The 15,512-nt window shown below is 49.0% G+C and overlaps 1 protein-coding gene across 7 annotated transcripts in view; it reads left to right on the top strand.

Annotated features, from left to right (window-relative positions):
* Positions 1 to 15,512, top strand: part of DAAM2 (dishevelled associated activator of morphogenesis 2) — a 114,656-nt gene that overhangs the window by 37,980 nt on the left and 61,164 nt on the right. Inside the window, exon 1 of one of the 7 annotated variants that reach the window (XM_055392077.2) lies at positions 414 to 505. The exons of the other annotated variants lie outside the window; for them this stretch is intronic. The gene's annotated coding sequence lies outside the window, so the exon portion shown is untranslated. Of the gene's footprint in view, positions 1 to 413; positions 506 to 15,512 lie in introns of those variants that run through there. 7 annotated transcript variants of the gene reach the window in all.

Below are 15,512 nucleotides of genomic sequence, written 5' to 3' on the forward strand. Positions count from 1 at the left end.
TTTCTCCATTTATTAGCTCCTCTATTCTCCCCCAAGTTGTTGCTGGCCAGAAGCACCTTGGTACCACCCTTCTAGATTTCTCATGCTCCCTCCTTCCCCACGCTGAGTTAGAGACCCTTCATCCATACTCTCATCATTCCATGTACAGCTCCACCAAGATACTTCTGCCCACTACCCCGGCCTGCTCACATTTGTACCCACTTTCCGACTGGGAGCTTTCTGACGATCAGGTCTGTGTTTTATTCACTGCCACATCCTACAGTGCACAGTGTCTGGCCCAGAGTGGGGGTTCATAGATGTTTGTGGAGTGGATGCCCATGGGGCAATGCTGGACTGCATTTATTTCATCTTCAGCATTCACACTGAAGCCTGTGTCTATCTATTTTCATCTTTTTCTGGGTCCATCATGGAGAGGCATGACTCTCAGAGAAGTTGCTGAAAAGCTGGGGCATTGCGAGAAATTGGAGAAATCTGGGAAGCCACAGGCTGGAGTCCCTGGGCTCCGGTGAGTCCTCTGTGACTGTCATTCCACGCACTCCCTCCCAGGGAGGGAGGCAGGTGGGCTTCAGGGCTGACAGAGTGGGGCTCTGAGTCCAGACTGTGCTTGTGCTGAGGCCCGCGTCTTCTTCATCGTGAGTGGGGACAAGTGATGCTGACAGACAGACCTACCCCTGCGGCCCTCCGGCTCAGGCAGCGCAGCTGGGCCAGCAGGAGAGCGGGCCGCCTGGGAATAGCTGGGAAGCAAGTCCAGGCCTTGGGCCCACCTCCCCCAAGGCCAGGATGTGGCGTGGGACCCAGGCCTGCGGAGGTTCCCACCGCTCTGCTCCTGCACTCCCAAATGCTCCAGGCCCAGGCAGCATTGTTTAGCAGGAGGGGGTGGCGAGGGGCTCCAGCTGCCTGGGTCAAGACTGCATCAGGACCAGGGCAGCTCTGCAGGCACACACCTCTGACATTTAGCCTCCACCTGGATAGCTGCCAGTGGCCCTGCAGCCCGGACCAGCTTTGCATGGGGGAGGAGAGTCAGGGATTAACCATTTCAGGCCCTTCCTCCATCAGGCAGAGACTGGTCCTCTCAGGTCGACCATGTACCAAGGACTGGAGTGGGCATATTTACAAACGTTGCCTCATTTAATCTTCACATCAATGTGAGGGTGTGGGCATCATCTCCATTTCTCAGATGAGTAAACTAAGGCATGTGGGGAGTTATGTAACTTGCCTAAGTCTACACAGTTAGTAAGTTTCATATATTCCTTCTTTATTACAAGGGCCTATTATGTACCAGGTAGTAATTCTAGTCACTGCGGATACAGCAATGAATGATAGACAAAAATGCCCCATGGAATATACATTCTTGTGGGAGGGATAATGAATACATGGGATGTATAGTCTGTCAGGTGGTGGTAAGTCTACGTGGAAAATGAAGGGAAGGGAGATGGGAAGCCCTGGGAGCGGGGCTGCTATTTCAGATGCCCTTGAAAGACCTCATTGAGAGGGTGTGAGTTATTCACACTTAGTGCTGAATAGGTGCCTGGTGCTACCCTAATCACTGTACCTGACTCACTAAATTAATCCCCACAATTAATCCCCACAATCTTTGAGGCAGATTACTATTATTATTCTCATTTTCACATGGGGAAACTGAGGCACAGGGAGGTTAAGTAACTTGCCAAAGATGACACAGCAGATAAGAAGCAGCTCTAGGATTTGCACCCAGGAAGTCTAACTCCTGAGTTCTGGCTCTTAACCTCTGTGTGGCCTCTGCCAGGGCCACAAAGACAGTAAATGGGTGGGAAGGTCAAGAGGCTTGTAAGACCCCACCTGAACAGTCCAGGTCCGTGGCCTGGGGGGTAGGCACGCTGAGGGACAGGCGCACTAGGGGGCAGGTGCACTGTGGGGACAGGAGCACTGGGGAGGCAGGTGTACTGAGGGGGCAGGTGCACTGGGGGGCAGGTGCACTGAGGGGGCAGGTGCAGTGCAGGGACCGGAGCACTGGGGGGGTAGGTGCACTGGGGAGGCAGGTGTACTGAGGGGGCAGGTGCACTGGGGGGCAGGTGCACTGAAGGTGCAGATGCAGTGCGAGGGACCGGGGCACTGGGGGGTAGGTGCACTGGGGGGTTAGCTGCGCTGGAGGGTAGGTGCACTGGGGAGGCAGGTATACTGGGGGGACAGGTATACTGGGGGGACAGGTGCACTGGGGGCACAGGTACACTGCGGGGACAGGTGTACTGAGGGAGTAGGTGCACTGGGGGAACAGGTGTACTGGGGGGACAGGTACACTAGGGAGGCAGGTGCACTGGTGCTCACTCCTCTGCAGCTCCCTTGGTGAGGAAAGGGTAGAGGGGCCGACAGGTCAGTTGCAGTTAAACCTGGGTGAAAGTGGGGTTTGACTAGTTTGTGTCAAATAAGGAGAGGATGAACTCCCCAGTGAGGGGGTCCCAGAGGCTCCCCTTCTCCCCTTTCCTCCTATGCCAGCCAGCCTCCCTGAGCCCTCCGAGGACTCAGATCTGAAACAAAAGTGGGACTATTTTTTGCTCTTGTCCTCTTCTTCCCTTCCTTTTGTCTATCTGGGAATAACCCACTTAGTGGTGGTGGTGATGATGATGACATAATAGCAGCTCATATTTATTGAAGACTTACTAAACTGGGCAGCGAACATGAATAATGACACTCAACTGTGCAGGAAAAAGTAATTGATTCTTATAATGGATAATTTTAATGAAAAACTTAGTGTGAAAAATAAAGGTACTTTAGTCTCTGATTTAAATGAGTTTCTTTGGAGCGAGGTCCCATCAAGTCAAAATTCAAACTTCCTGTGAGGGCAGCTCCCAGTGCCCCTCCCCTGAATGGTCTGGCTTCCTGGGGAAGCTCCAGTATTTTCCTGGTGACCAGGGAAGGGCCTGGGGGCTGCAGGGTTTCTGCAGATCTCCACGGAGCTGTACCTTGCTGTCTCTGCTGCTTGGGCCTCTGTGCTGAACTCCATTGAAGGGGTCAGGTCTGGTCTGGTCCCCAGGGCCTCTGAGGGTAGACTTGGCACCCACTGCTGAAGCTTAGGGCTTCCTCAGGCTCCTGGCTCTGCCAGGACGTCCACCCACTCCTGGAGGGCCCAGGTGTCCAGTGGCTGCTCTGGGATGTGAGGGTTCTAAATGGGTGGGCCCGAGGGCAGCCCCCAGGTAACTTCCTCAGCTGTCACCAGCCATGTTTGCTCAGAGCTGGGTTTAGGCAGGGTTTATCCACGTGACCTTTCCCCAACCCTGCACCCTATTCTGAAATTCTCCAAGTCATTGAGTTATTTCTAATGACACTGCAAACCACCCCCTCCTCTCTTCTCTGGAGGTGGGGAAGGAAGTGGAATCCCGGGCATTTACTTTCTTTTCCTCCTAGTACTAGAAAGATTTTCTTTTTCTTTTCTTTTCTCTTTTCCTTTCTTTTCTTTTCCTTTTCTTTTGCTTTGCTTTTCTCCCTCCCTTCCTTCCCTTCCTTCCTGATGGGAGTCTCGCTCTGTTGCCCAGGCTGGAATGCAGTGGTGTAATCTCGGCTCACTGCAACCTCTGCCTCCCAGGTTCAAGTGATTCTTCTGCCTCAGCCTCCCAAGTGGCTGAGATTATGAGTGTGCACCACCACACCTGGCTAAGTTTTTTCATATTTTTATTAGAGACAGAGTTTCACCATGTTGGCCAGGCTGGTCTTGAACTCATGACCTCAAGTGATCCACCTGCTTCAGCCTCCCAAAGTGCTGAGATTACAGGCTTGAGCTACCACGCACGGCCTATAAAGGTTTTCTATTGCCCTGTCCTGTCTAGAGGAGACATCATTACCTCGTATCAACTGTTCCTCCCTCTATGCACCATTTTGTTCTGGAAGCTATCAGTCTTCTTTTCCCAGGGAAAACAAGGTCCTGGCTTAGCTCTGATATTAGAAGTGTACAAGAAAAGAAAGAAAAGGAAAAAAAAGGAAACACTGGCATTTTCCAGAGGTAAATATGTTGGGAAATATTTTAAATATTTTCCTTGTGAAATCCTCTGTATCTGGCAAGCAGTGCTATGCCTGAATTCTCACTCAGTCCTCACCACTGCCTTGGGGTTAGGTCCTGTCATAGTCTCTACAGACGAAGGAGGTAAGGCTTAGAGAAGTCAAGCAACTTTCCCAAAGTCTTGCAGCTTGTTAGTGGCAGAGCCAAGTTTAGAATCTAAAAATTCTGGATTCTTGACCCCGTCGTATGCCTGAGGCTTTTGCTGCTTCTCAGAAATGAGTCTTGGGGTAATGGCTCTTTAGCACTCAGTGACGTGTGATGTAGCGCCTTGAATAATGTACAATATCCCCCAGAGAAATGGGGATGGGTTTCAGTTGGCTCCACCAGGGGTAAATATAAGAGCATACCTCTTATATTGTCATAGGATATCTCATTTCAGATTTAGAGAGGGGCTTGTTGGTTTTCAAATTCCCCCATTTGTATGCATGTGACTACCTACATCCTTCTTTTTTCACTCATTTTAACTATGATTTTTCACTAACTGTTTGGGTGACTGCACTGGAGAAAAAGTGTGATGTGGACATCCTTCAACTCCACTCTGCTTCCCTAGTGAAAGAGGCCTTTGATTTGCAGCAGTAGCTCCTGTTTGCCGAGCCTGGTACAGCCCTGACTCTCAGTGCTCAAGTTGGCTAAAGCCCTGCCCTTTTCTGTCTGCTAGTAGCTGTTGAGGATCGTGTGCGACATTTGAAAACTCAGCTCTGGCTTCACTTGCACTGGAGTTGAAAGGCGAAGGGGGTATCTGGGCACCACCTAAAAATAGGGGGAAATTAACTCTCACTTTATGTTTTAAGCTTTTATTACATAATCAGCATCATGCTATTGGTGTTATATTAACTCTATATAAGAGGAAGGGGAAAATCCAGCCATAATCACACCACATGCATTTGGATTCACATTTCCAAAAGCTCCAATGCCCCGGGAATTCTGAGATGGAGGGCAGGGAAGGGAAGGGAGCAAAATCAATGACAGGTGATTAAGGTGACCTGAAGTGGCAGGAGTCAAGCCAACGCACAGGCTCAGTTTCAGACTCACTTTCCCTTAAGACTGAGCTCTGGCATTGCCTTCTCCAGGAAGCCTTCCCTGGTGTCCTCCTTGTCAATAGCGGTATTAGGTGCCTCTCTCCACCCACACCACAATGCCTTACTTGGGTCACTGTGCACTTCCCACATTATGTCATGACTGTCTGTTTATGTGCATGACTCTCCCACTGGACTGCGAGCTCCAGGTGCTCAGGAATGTATTTTCTTCATCTCTTTATCTCCGGTGCCTGGCACATCTGAACAGGCCAAGAAATGCTGGTTGACGTAGTCATTAAGCTAAGATGCTGGACATAGGGGTCCAGGTAGTGACTGAAGATGGCATGCATTGAGACTCAGACAAATGTCTAAAATCTGCAGGGTGGAGAACAGCACGGAGTCATGAAGTGTGTTATCCATGTCTGATACAATATGTTTTATTTTATGTATTTTCTGTGTGCAAGAGAGAGAGCAGGAAGATTTGACTGTGTCTCACCAGTGGCTGGGAGATCTCTTCTCATGTTAGAAGAGACTTGAGGAACATGAGCTGGGGCTCTATTTTTTCCTTATGACAATGTGAGCTCCCAACTCTGGACTCCAAATCTAGTGCTCTCTTCTTTAGCCTGCAGGAGGGCAGGGACTGTGTCTTTTTTTATATTGGTGCCAGGTCACAGAGTTGGTGCTCAGAGAACATTTGTGGAATGAGTGGCTGAATGAATGAACAAACATATGGAGGAAGGAACTCTTGCCATCCAGTGAGATTCATCAGGGAAGGCTTGAGGGGATGCGCATTGAGCGTAGCTATGAAAGAGACAGGGGCATGGGTTGGCGAAGATGCCGAGAGGACTCTGTGGTTGAGTGGTTGGAAGAAGGCTGTTGGTGCCCCTCTTGGTGCCTACCCTAATGAGATGGCCAGGCTGATGCTGACTTAGAAGGGCCCTGTCTTGGGAGAAGGGAGGGTGGGGAACTGAGGGAAGTCATACAAAGACACAGGCCCAGAGAGGGCTTCCCCCTTATATTCTGCTTCCTTTCCTCCAGAACTTGGAGACATTACTAAGATTCCTTGAATCCCTAGGGCAGGGTTGGGGGTGGGGTGGTGGTGGGGGCAGTTCTAACAAATGAGTCTGGACAGAGGCATGTGGAGTGTGGCCCAGAGAAAAGGGGAGGAGGGGAAACATAGATTGCAAGCTTGGAGAGAAGGAAGTTCTATTTTGGGTGACTTTAAATCCCAGCCCCTCTGCCGGCCAGATTCACAGCAGACCTCCCCCCTGTGCAGAAGATTCCCTCATTCTCAGTTCTGTGCACTGGCTTTGGCTCCATTTTGGCTCACATCGCTGCATCCTTTAAGACTTAGTTCATTCATACTTTGGTGTTCTATCTCTTGGTATGCTTGCCTGCATCTAAAACCTCCCCCCAGCCTTCCAGCCTTCTTAAAGAAGGCATCCCTAAATAACAGCAGCAAAAATGACATCTACAGTTTATCCACATTTCTGCTATGGCCCTGCACCACCCTGGGTGCCTTATGTGTCCTTCTTCAACTCACAAGAAAAACGCGAGGTCATTATTACTGTGATCTCTAGTTGACAAATGAAGACACTGAGCCCATGAGAGGTCAAGTAAACCAGGCAAGGTCATATTGTTAGTTGGTGGCAAAGCTGTACCTAGAACCCAGGTATGCCTAACTCCAAAGCTCCATTGTCATCTCTTCTCACCGCTACAGAGCCTTCTCTCTAAATCAGAAACTCTGGGGTGGGGCCCAGCAATCTGCATTTTAACAAGCCCTCCAGGAAATTCTGATGCAGGATAAAGCTTGAGAACGGCTGGTTTGGCTGATCTGGCTCCGACCTGGCTGCAAATCTCCACGTCCACCCTAAATGTGGGGGAAAGCCCATTTGTTAACTGCCATTACTCATCCTTACTATTCTATTTACTAGCTCTGGATAGAGGGCAAGATACTCAAGTTTCCTGAGCACTTGTTTCCCTAGCTGTAAAACAGGAACAATTCCAACTCTTCTAGAGGCACTGCCCTGGTTTCTGGTTTCCAAGAGAAGATCTTCTGTGAGTGGCTGTCAATACTCAGCACCTTAGCATCACCTGGGGGAACTTTTACAAAATATTAATGCCCACTCCCTCCCTTCCCAGACTAAGTCAACATCTCTGGGAGTGGGCCTGGGGCATGAGTAGCTCTGATGTGCATGTGGGTAGAGAACCCTGCTGCCCACTCTCAGGCTTCTCCCTTCCTATCACTTCCTCAAGGGAAGAGCCAAGGCATCTGCAACTGGTGACTCTCGAAGAAGTATGAGCTGGGCCTGCCAACTGCCTCCCCCGTCTCTCTTGGATCTGCCACCTGCAGGGTGGGTGCATCTTGGCAGTGGGGTCAGGAGCTTGCTCCTATGGGGAGGTCCATAGTCCCCATCCTATGCCAGTGATTGGATGTGTGAATTGGCCTCATTCATGGGTGGAATATTAGGAGCGCATTTGGCCAGTAAAGCCACATCCTCCCAACAGCTCTATCATAAACATAGCTGCTATTCTCGAACTCCTGACCTCAGGTGATCCGCCCACCTCAGCCTCCCAAAGTGCTGACCAATATGATGAAACCCCATCTCTACTAAAAATACAAAAATTAGCCAGGCGTGGTGGCATGCGCCTGTAATCCCAGCTACTCGGGAGGCTGAGACAGGAGAATCGCTTGAAGCTGGGAGGCAGAGGTTGTGGTGAGCCGAGATCGCACCATTGCACTCCAGCCTGGGCAACAAGAGCGAAACTCCATCTCAAAAAAAAAAGAAAAGAAAAAAAGAAATGGCTGCTATTTTGACCTTTATCAGGGGCTTCATGTGTCTGTTTCTCAATTGGTCCTGAACTTGAGCATGAAGGGGAAACTTTTATGTATGGCCCCTACAAAACCCCAATGCCATATATTTTATAGAGTTATTGCTGAATTTAATGAGATGGCATATTCAAGCCAGCTAGTTAGTTGGTGGTCAGTAAATGTTTGCTGCACCAGAATCAAAACAGGCCCCCTCTGATCAGCCTTACACTCTCCCTGTGGGATGGACCTCCCAGCCTCAAACCACCTGTACCACCAGCCCATGGCTGACAGATAATTCCCTAATCACCACTTCACTCAAGTCAGTCCACACGGATGCTTCTGGTAGGGATTTGCAGAAGATCTGCAGGTGAGAGAGTAGCATGGGGCTGTTGGGTTAAGCATGTCTGGGCTCTAGGCACAGTGTTGCCAGCAACTAGCAATCTGACCTCACCTGGTTCCCTCAGCCTCTCTGGGGCCCAATGTCTTCATTTGTCAACTAGAGATCACAGTAATAATGACCTCACATTTTTCTTGTGAGTTGAAGGAGGACACATAAGGCACCCAAGGAGGTGCATGGCCCATAGAAGAAACGTGGATAAATTGTAGATGTGGATTATTATTGCTATTATTATTGAAGATGGCGCCACCTTTTCAAACAAATTCCCAGGTGATGCTGATGCTGCTGGCCCAGTGACAAATTTTAAGATAACCAGCGCTCAATGAAAACAAAACGCAGGTGAGCTGACTTTTGGGAATTGTAGGGAGAGTGGGCTGGTTGGTCGAGGCCTTGCCTGACCTGGATGCAGTCCAGTGTTTGGTAAACTTGCCTACAAATTAGTGTCACCTGGAGAGATTTTACAACTGTCAGAGCCCAGAAGAGTGACCAACCGTCCCAGTTTGCCTGAGACTGAGAAGGTTCCTGTGATTTGGGACTTACTTTTTTCTTTTTCTTTTTTGAGATGGAGTCTTGCTCTGTCACCCAGGCTGGAGTGCAGTGGTGTAATCTCGGCTCAGTACAACCTCCACCTCCTGTGTTCAAGTGATTCTCCTGTCTCCGCCTCCTGAGTAGCTGAGATTACAGGCACACCCTACCACACCTAGCTAATTTTTGTATTTTTAGTAGAGACAGGGTTTCACCATGTTGGCCAGGCTGGTCTCAAACTCCTGACCTCAAGTGATCCACCCACCTCGGCCTCCCAAAGTGCTGGGATTACAGGCATGAGCCACCGTGCCTGGCCGGGACTTTCAGTTTTAAAACTAGGGTGATCTTGGACAAACCACGATGAACTGCTCACCCTAGTGGCTCCTCTTCTCTCTCCTCCCACAGAGATTGTTTTAATTGGTTCAGGTTGGGTCTAGGCTAGGAACCTTTTTTTTTTGTTTTTTTGTTTTTGTTTTTTTAAAATGCCCCGTGATTCTACTTTGCAGCCAGGCAGGAAAACCTGAGGGATCCGCTCATAACTTTGGATAGAAAGTGTGAATTGTTAAAAGGTTTGTAAAAATTCTGGCGAAAAAAGAGGAAAGAGAAACGGCAGTAAATTAAACTGCCTGCATCCAAATCTCCTGGGGAACTTGTTAAAATGCAGATTCCTAGGTCTTCCCCCCAGATCTGTTTACTTAGAAACTCTGAAGGCAGGGCCCTGGAATCTGCATCTTTCGTAAATGCACTAGGTAGACTCAAAATGTGCACTTAGTTTGAGATGTTCTGTTGAAAGTGGAAAAAACAGGAATTAAATTGAGAGAAGAGAGCTGGGAAACTCAGGATATTGTTTAAGCGGGTGGTCTGTTGAGTGGTTCTGACCTGAGAACCAGGCTTAGGACCTGAAGCCAAAAGGAAGAATGAGAAGGGTGCAGATGGAGTCCAGAAGAAAGGGGTCAGCCTCGGCCTGGGCTGGAGGTCAGCCAAGCTGGCAAGAAAGGACAATGCCTGAGAGAAATGGTTCCAAGCTTAGAGCATGTGCAGGCTCACAGAGCAAGTGTGAGGTGAGTCCACACTGCCAGCAAATCGCAGGAGGCTCTGCACAGCCAGCCTCCCAGAGGCCAGTGAGGGGAGCCCAGTGTTCACACAGGTGAGCACAGACTTGATGCAGGAAGCATTTCTAAGTAGAACCCAGTAGACTGGATATGAAGACTGGATAATCTATAAAATAGAGAACTGTGTGTGGGTGCGGGAGTACCTGTGTGTTGGGGGAGAAGAATGGGAGTTTAAGACAGCTGGGTCATGGCCAGGCGCAGTAGCTCACACTTATAATCCCAGCACTTTGGGAGGCTGAGGCAGGCAGATCACTGGAGGCCAGGAGTTCGATACCAGCCTGGGCAACATGGTGAAACCCTGTCTCTACACAAAATCCAAACATTAGCCAGGTGTGATGGTGCATGGCTATAGTCCCAGCTACTTGGGAGGCTGAGGCAGGAGGATCGCTTGAGTCTGGGAGGTGGAGGTTGCAGTGGGCGAAGATCGCACCACAGCACTCCAGCCTGGGCAATAGAGTGAGACGTCTCAATAAACAAACAAACAAACAAACAAACAAACAAACAAACAAACAGGCAGCTAGGTCAGAACCTGCCTCTAATCCTGGCTCAGTCAGTTTTGTGCTTCTGACCTTGGGAAGGTTGCTTCACTTCACTGAACACTGGTTTCCTTAAAATTGGGATGCTAATACCCACATTTCGGAGTTTCTTGTGAGAATTAAGTGAGATAGTACATATAAAATACCTGGCATATAGCAGTATTTAAGACAAAGGAAGAGTTAAAGATGCTTCTCTGTCTTTGAAGTTCAGGGTGGTCCGAAGGGGGAAGGAAAGGAGAGGTTAGTTGTAGGGGAAGTTGGTGGCACCAGCATCGGCACATCTGAATAGAAATGTAGATCGTTGGAAATATGGAGCTGGAGATGAGGGAAAGGAGAATTTTGGAGTGACCATTGCTGAATTAGTCTGAAGGAAGGAGATGGAGGGGAGTTTTGGAGGGGAGAGGATACAGGAGAAGGCCAGACATCCAGGGTCTGCACCTTGGCAAAGCCCTGGTCTATCTGCTATGTGCCAGGCTCTGTGCTGAGCACCAGGGTTCCCATTACACTGTGCGACACTGTCCCTGACCTAAGAAGATCACAACCCAGGGAGAGTGGCTGTAATTCAGGAAACAATAGATCTGCCTGATGTTTGATTATGGGAGAAACACAGGATGCTAAGGAGGAGGAAGGGTGGCGGGGATGGCTTACAGCAGGAAGTGAGGCTTGCTGGGTGTTCCGGCTGAGGTTCCAGGGGAGGGGCTCCAGGGGAGGGGCTCCAGGAGGAGGGGATCTGGGGTGTAGGGGTCCCACGGGGAGGGTTCCATGGGGGGAAGCTCCAGGGGCAGGGTTCCAGGAGGAGGGGCTCTGGGAAGAGGGGCTCCAGGGGGAGGGGTTCCAGGGTAGAGGGAACTCCTTGGGGAAGGGTTGGGGAGGGGCTTCTAGGGCGAGGGTTCCAGGGGGAGAGGCTCCAGGGGGAGGGAGTCCCAGGGGGAGGGTTCCATGGGGAGGAGCTCCAGGGGCAGCAGGGTTCCAGGGGGAGGGGCTCTGGGAGGAGGGGCTCCAGGGGGAGGGTTCCAGCGGGGAGGGAACTCCTTGGGGAAAGGTCGGGGAGGGGCTCCAGAGGGAGGGCCTCTACATGGAGGGATTCCTGGGAGAAGCTCTGACCTGAGTGGCTTCGGCTGAATCAGAGAGGCTAGAGAGAGCTTGGAGTTCTCAGGGCAGGTGGATCAGATTTCACATTGTTCACAACTTGAGGAGGGAGAACTGAGAAAAGGCTTCTGAAGGGGTGACAGGATGGAAAAAGGTGACACACAGCAGGCACTTTCCAGGATGAGGTGGGTAAGTGGCTTCAACACTGGGCACTGAGGAGGGGGATCCCTTCAGTGGCAATAATCGGGGTAGAGCTTGCAAGGATGTCTGGGTTGAAAAAAGGCAATTTAGAAATGGGGAGTCCATTCAAGGACTGTTCTCAGGGCTTGAGGATTGGCCTGTGTTCTCAGAGGAAATCTCAGCTTCTGTAGCCTGAAGTCCTGGAGCCAGAGTCTCGTTTCCGTCAGAGAAAGCATCCCTCAAAGCACAGAGACGAAGAATATCTCATACCTTTTACACGCAAGATGCCTTTTGTTGACAGAGAGGAGGGGGAAATTAAAAACAGAAATGAAACAAACAAATGAAAACATCCTGCATTTATCTGAGAATTCCAAGACCTGATTTAACCATGCAGGTTTATAAAGAAGCATTCCTTTGCCACTTGCTGAGGGTCACTTGAGACACCTATTGAGGGTGCCTGGCCAAGGCCTGGATGCCTTCATGGATTGAAGGACCTGAGTCATTGGCTGGGCCACGAAGGTTCATTCCTGGGGTGTTAACCACTTTCTTCACTCTGCCTCTCCCCACACACTGCTGTTAGATGTTGTTCCTTTAGGAAGAGCTCACGGAGGACTGAGGACCTGCTGCACACATTCCACTGTGCCAGGAGCTATTCTCATGGACTCAGAGTCTAGATGGGGGAGAAGTTAATTGGTATAAAAAACATACACGTGGCCAGGTGAGATGGCTCATGCGTGTAATCCCAGCACTTTGGGAGGCCAAGGCAGGTAGATCTCTTGAGGTCAGGAGTTGGAGACCAGCCTGGCCAACATGGTGAAATCCCGTCTCTACTAAAAATATAAAAAATTTGCCAGGCGTGGTGGTGCATGCCTGTAAACCCAGCTACTTGGGAGGTTGAGGCAGGAGAATCGCTTGAACCCGGGAGGCGGAGGTTGCAGTGAGCCGAGACTGTGCCACTGTACTCCAGCCGGGGCAACAGACAGAGACTCCGTCTCAAAAAAATAAATAAATAAAAATAAAATCAATGAATACAAGATATTAAATAACATATATAATGAAGTATATAATGAAGTGTCCTATAAACAGCAGACAGAAAGTGCTTTGAGTTTATTTAGGAGAATGCAGGTAGGTTGGAGTGGTTAGGGAGGCTGCTTGGGGAAGGTGGCATCTGCAGTGGGGATGGATGAGAGAAGAGGGGGAGGAAGCAGGGGAGGTGGGCATGAGATTGGGGTGAGGGGTAATGTTGAGAATCCACATGCGGAACGAGCAAGTCTATTCTTTACTATGTTTCAAAGCTAAAATAGTCTCCTGCTTTTATTATTTAATTTCAGAAGGATGTAGAAGCTTCGTGTATGCTTAATGTCATGTCATCACATTGATGATATGTCTTATAATTGATAGGGTCAAGAATTCAGGAAATATAGCAATTTGTTTTTTATCATACCAATTTTTAAAAACTGTATTTTTTTAAATTGACAGATAACATTGTAGCAATTCATTTAATCCTTTAGCTCTTATCAAGTTCCTGCTGTGTGTATGGGGGGAGTTGGAGATAAAAATGTCCCTGCCCTCTAGGAATTTCAGTCCCTTGAGCAATGGTGCATTTAAGGAGGAATGAGTGGGACAACGTGGTCGGAAAGCAGGGAGTGTGGAGTGGAGGAGTGGGGTGCGATGGGGAAGAAAGATCAGGGTGGGGAGTAGTCCAGCAGTTACTGAGATGTAGATCAACGCCACTTGAACAGGAAGCCACCCCAGATTAAAGTAACTTGTCTCTGTTCAGTCTTGACCATTCAGGGACTGTGGGTGACATTTTTGGAAACACACGGGGAGTGGCCAGCCAGGCCGCTCTTCCTGGGAAAGGCTGCCTGCGCTGGCTGCTGGAGAAGATGGGCAGGGCCAGCTGCATGATTTGCGGGCCCAGCACAAAATGAAAATGCGGGACTCCTTGTTCAAAAATTATTAAAAGTTTCAAGACGGCAATCGCAGAGCTTTAAACCAAGCGCAGGGCCCTTCTGAGTGTGCCCAGCTCGCATGCCCAAGAGGCCGATCCTGAAGGTGGGACAGCATGGACCTTTCTGTGACTAAGTGTGTGGTGAGACGATGGGGCCCAATTGCTGTCTGTGACTAGGTACAGGGTTTCGTCATGCAAGCACTGAGTTCTTTCCTGTGAGCTGGGATGGGGAGATGGGGAAGAGATGGGAAGTGCACCATAGGAGGTGCTGTGGCTGTGGGGATGCGTGTGGTGTACAGTGATGCTGCCATTTACGAGCTGTGTTCTGCTTGCAGTGGGAAGGCTGTATCTGAATGTTGGAATCAGTCAGACTGAGGTCACATGTTTTATCAACTTTACTAACTTGGGCAAGTTACTGATTTTCTCTGAGCCTTAATTTCCCTATATGTAAAAATGGAGATCATATTACTGCTTTTGCAGGATGCTAGCATACTTAAATAATAGGAGTAAAATTTTGAGCCTAGGCTAGCTTTTAATAAATACTAGTATTCTCTTTTCTAGAAATGTGTGAAATATTTATGTTTTAAAGCGTGGAGCATGGAATAGTTTGGAATATATTATTGTCAGCAACTTGCTTTTTCTATTTCAAGCTCAATGGGGATGCAGCTAAAACCTACCACCCTGATTTCAAATAGCAGAGGCGGGGGGTTGAGGGGAGGTATGCCCCATTGTAATATACACCCAAGGGAAACCCAGTTACATCTGCTGGACACACACGCATACACACACACCCCACCCAGAGCTAAATCGAAGCTGGGTTGGAATGTGATACTGTGTTACAGGAAGAGCCCTAGTTTGGGCATCGTCTCCTGGTTTTGAACCTCAGGGTCCTCATCGGTCAAAAATTCTGACCTCTCTGGGTTGTTGTAAGATTAAATGAGATGCATGTGTGGATACTCAGTCTCCGGTCTATGGCGGATGTAAGCGTCCTTTGAATGAGTCTGTGCTCCCAGGCCATAGTGTGGTTCATGGGAAAAAGAAGAAAAGACATTGCCTTCTCAACAGTAACATTTCCTAAATATTATGCTTGGGCAACTCCTTTATAAACGAAGAGCGGGCTGATCAGAAATTGGCACGGGGGCTGATTTCTAGCGATCTTACTGTTTCCTCTGCTCATATACTTTGGGGAGTTGCCTGAGAGTTCTTTCTACTTAGCTTTGGAAGTCGGTACAAGCATGTGTGTTTGCTTTTTGGAGATGGACACACATATATGCATACCATACATGCACACATACATCACCTACGCCCCTCCACCACACATACATACACCACACACACCACACATATACACCATACACACACATGTACACAAACCCCATCACACACACTACACACACCACACATACACACCCCCCACACACATATACATACACCACACATGCACATATACATCAACTACGCCCTTACCACACATACATATACAACACATATATACCATACACACATACCACATGTACCCAAACCCCATCTACACACACATTACACACATATACACCACACATACACACACCACACACATACACATACACCAGACATGCACATAAGCCATCTACACACACATCCACACATACTCATACCACATTACACGCATATCACACATACACACCACACATACACAAACCCCATCTATACACACATCACACAGATACCACGTGTATACACCACACATACACATCCCATACACATCACACATGCACGAACCCCATCTACACACACATCACACATATACCACATGTATACCCCAGACATAGGCACACCACAGACATACCACACATCACACACATCACATACACACCACATACAC

The sequence above is a fragment of the Gorilla gorilla genome, chromosome 5, assembly GCF_029281585.2.
Source record: "Gorilla gorilla gorilla isolate KB3781 chromosome 5, NHGRI_mGorGor1-v2.1_pri, whole genome shotgun sequence".
In the NCBI taxonomy this organism is placed as follows: domain Eukaryota; kingdom Metazoa; phylum Chordata; class Mammalia; order Primates; family Hominidae; genus Gorilla; species Gorilla gorilla.